A 3,941-nucleotide genomic window follows, 5' to 3' on the forward strand; every position below is an offset into this window, starting at 1 on the left:
ACCCTTTTCACCGGAACCTTCCTCCATACGCTCTGCAATCATGGGAGATAGAGGTATTGATTCTGGTTTTTTTACTCCAAAATGACGCATCCAATTATCTGATGCTCTATTGCTTTTGGCCCTTAAAAGAAAATGTCTGCTCGTACACTTTAAGCCCATTTTCTGGACCAAATGGGATGGATCGGTGTCTGGAGAGACCTATCGTGTAGAAACGGACTTAGAGGTGTACGATGCTGAATCCTATATATTTTTCGTGTAGAAACGGACTTAGAGGTGTACGATGCTGAATCCTATATATTTTTCAGACATTTTTCAGACAACACTGTTATTCAAAACTCCCAGAAGAGAGATTTAGACATACTCTACCTTCTCACTTTCGCAGAATGGGAAACATGGTTCACCACAGGGTTTTTAGTTCAGTGGAGTGAATGGAAGAGATCACTGGATATATTCTCACGCATTGACACTTTATTCTGATGGTAAGAGATTTACAAACACTACCAAAACCTAAAAGAAAGGATTTTTGATTAGGATGATAGTGACTTGTGAAATACATCAGCCTGTGATGCACCTGGACACATCATCAGGGATGTTACCTGGGTTCATTAGGTGTTTCAGGTCTTTCAACACTCAGACATCCTCACCCAGGCGACCCAACCAGGGTTGATCAAGCCCAGGCTTGTGTCCAGGTAGCGCTACCCCACCCACGGCTCTCCTCTCCTGATCCACGGCCACCTTGATGCAACTTCTGCTGCCTCGGTGTCCACCTTGATGGCCCTTCGCCTACTGGCTCCTGTGATGCCCAGCATGTTGTAGGCCCTGCAGAGACTGGCCTGCAAACCCTCTGCATCCCACCCCAATGGGCTCACACCCCGCTCGCCACCTGTTGCTTCGGCATTCTTTGACTAGCTCACCATACTTTTTCCTCTTCCTCTCGTTGGCCTCCTCGATACGGCCCTCCCAGGGAACGGCGAGTTCAAGGAGGATTACCTGCTTGGAGGCTTCCGAGATCAGCACCATGTCTGGTCTTAACGCTGTTGTGGCAACAGCTTCTGGGAACTTCAGTTGCTTTCCCAGGTCAACTTTCATGTCCAAGTCTTGTGCCATTGCTAGGAGGCCCAAGGAGGTGATCCTGGCAGCTGATGTTGGCTTCTCCCCAGCCTTGACGAAAGCGATGGTCTTCTTCACTGGGCGGAGGCTCTTGCAGTGGCTAATCCCACTGCAGATGGTGTCCTCTATGGCCTTCAGGACTTGGTCATGAAAGTTGACCTGGGAAAGCAACTGACTAGAGGTAGCGTCCCTCACCCAGGGCTTTCGAACAGCAGCTGAGGATGTGCTCCAGGGTCCCTCTCTTCAGGCACAGAGGGCAAGCTGGTGATTCCACCTTCCCCTGGCGGAACAAGTTGGATGGGCTTGGTAGAACGACATAGACAGCCTGGATTAAGAATTTTATTCAATGGTGCTCGGCTTTCCAAAGCTCGGCCCATGAGACTTTGGGTTCCAGCGCTTGCTCCCATCTTGTCCAGGCTCCCTGCTGCCGCATCCCCACCATCCTGCTGGCTCGCTCCTCCTCAACCGAAACTCTCACCTCATCCTGGACCAGCGACCTCCTGTCCTTCCCCTGTCCCTCGTCGTAGCGAGGTGTTGTGCTGCTACCAAGTCCAGCCCTTCCGCGAGACACTGCGCCCACCAGGACCCTGTGCCTTAACCTCGACTCAGCGACATCCACGGCCTCTGCTGCTCTCCACTTCCATCCTGTCCTGACCTCGAAACCAGCCTGGGAGATTTTTGGGTCACAGGACTCTCAGTATTGCAGCACTTCCCAAGTTCGGGTCACCATGAACTGTTCATTCAGGCTGCTGATGGGGAGCTTCAGCTTGTTGCTCTGCCCATACAGGGCGATGCTGCTCAGACTCTGAGGCAGTCCCAGCCACTTCCGTAGGAACTTACTGACCCTCCTCTCAAAGCCCTCGACTGTAGAGATCGGGACTTCATAGATCAAGAGGGGCCAGAAAATCCGTGGGAGGATGCCATGTTGATAAATCCAGGCCTTGATCTTTCCAAGTAGGCCCGACTTGTCCACTGCAGCTAGCCAGGCTTCCAGCTCGTGGTTGGTAGCTCGAATGGATGCCATGCTTCTCAGGCTGCAGCCAAACACCTCTCTCAAGCTCTTCACTGGTTTCTCTGTCATTGATGGTATCTGGGTTCTGCCAAGTGCGAAGCGGAACTTGTTAGTTGTCTTTCCTTTCTTTAGCACCAGGGATCTGGACTTCACCGGCTTGAAGCTCATACGAGCCCAGGTGACCAACTCCTCAAGGCCCTTCAGGACCCACCTGCTCCCTGGGACACATTTTGTTGTCACTCATGTCATTCATGAAGGCCCTAATAGGGGGCTGTCTGACACCAGACGGTGCCCTCTGCACTGAACCTCAGCAGCCTTCATCAGCATGTTCATGGCGAGTGCGGAAAGGATCACTGAAATGGTACGTCCAGTAATGATTCCCTTCTCGAGCTTGGGTCTGAGGTTGAAGACCCAGCAGAGACTCTAAGACTGAAGCTGTTGTGGTAGTCCAGAATTAGGTCCCTGAACTTCCTCTTCCTCCTTTGGAATCCACACCCCTCTGCGTGCGTCTACTGATGAGATACCTTGCCTCACCTCCAGATCACCTTCAGGATCCTCCAGAGCCTGAGGAGCAACCTTGGGCAGTTCTTGTATACCTTGTAAGGTACCCCACTCGTTCCTGCTCTTGCCTTCTTGACCACCTCCTTGACCTCCTTCCAGCTGGGCTCCTTCCCGTCGAAGTCCAGAGTTGGTGCAGGTGGATTAATCAAGGACTTACAGTGGCCTAGATCTTGCTCCCTGGATTCATCACTGAAGGTATCTCTGAGGTGGCGGTCCATCTCAGCTTTGGAGCAGGTGAGCTGACCACTGAGCTCCTGCCCAAGCAGCTGTTTTGTAAACCCAAATGGGTTCGCTAGGAAAGCAGTTCACTTCCTGGCCCTCTACTTCCTCCGCCTCCTATGCCACTTGGCCTGAGCTTCTTGCGGAGGATGCTGCGCAGCCCTGTGGGAGGTCCCTTTTCCTCCTCCATGCCTGCTTGAACTGCCACCTTAAACTCTTCAGCTCCTGCCGGAGCTTGTGGATCTTACTCTCTCTGTTGTTCATAGTATAGGGGAGTGTCGCTGCTCTCTTCACCTCCAGCCCGAACCTCTCAGCTGCTAGGCTGACGATGGTTGTGGTCATTGACTGGATGCATCGATCTGCTTCACCCTTGGCCGTTGCTTCGAGGATGAAATCGGGGTCTTCATCGAACTTGATCCACTCCTTCTCATGTTAGCTTGGGGCCACTTGACCTGCCCATGTTCTGTTACTCTGTGTGGATCTGGGACTTACGTCACCTGGAGCCTCTGGGCACTGTGGGTTGATTCCAGGCCTAGCTCATCCTGCGTCTCACCAGGGGTAATTCCTGAGCACTGTGCCACTTGCACCGTCTGCACGCATTTCATCCTGGCCTGATGGATCTTCAGGCCATGCAGGTTCCTGTCAGACAGGTCCTGTCAGCGAGGGCTACACGCTCATAGGCTAGCAATAGCACTGAAAACAAAACATCAATTGATTTACACACCACACGGACCAATCAGTGTTTTGTTTACGTTTTTTTATTGGGTTAGTAACTAAAAGAACACCAGAATCTGTGTTAAATCTGAGTGTACCCCAGTACAAGGGTTCCTGATCAGCTCTCCGTTATAAGGGTCCAAGTTTCAGGTTCTAGAGGAATTTACCCTATTAGAGTTTCACTATAATTTATTTAAGCTGATGGCGAGGAGAGACGCCTAGCTTCTAACTGCCTTTATCCGAACGTCTACCCTGCTTCCACTGGAAAAGTATTATACCGAATGGCCCTATTAGTAAAATATAATTTCCAGCCACGCCCGTTCAC

At 51.5% G+C, this 3,941-nt stretch overlaps 1 pseudogene; it reads right to left on the minus strand.

The window, feature by feature from the left end:
* Positions 1-695: 695 nt before the first annotated feature.
* On the minus strand, positions 696-3,351 carry LOC124851864 (annotated as a pseudogene).
* Between the last annotated feature and the right edge of the window lie 590 nt (positions 3,352-3,941).

The sequence above is a fragment of the Hippoglossus stenolepis genome, chromosome 5 (genome assembly GCF_022539355.2).
Source record: "Hippoglossus stenolepis isolate QCI-W04-F060 chromosome 5, HSTE1.2, whole genome shotgun sequence".
Lineage (NCBI taxonomy): Eukaryota > Metazoa > Chordata > Actinopteri > Pleuronectiformes > Pleuronectidae > Hippoglossus > Hippoglossus stenolepis.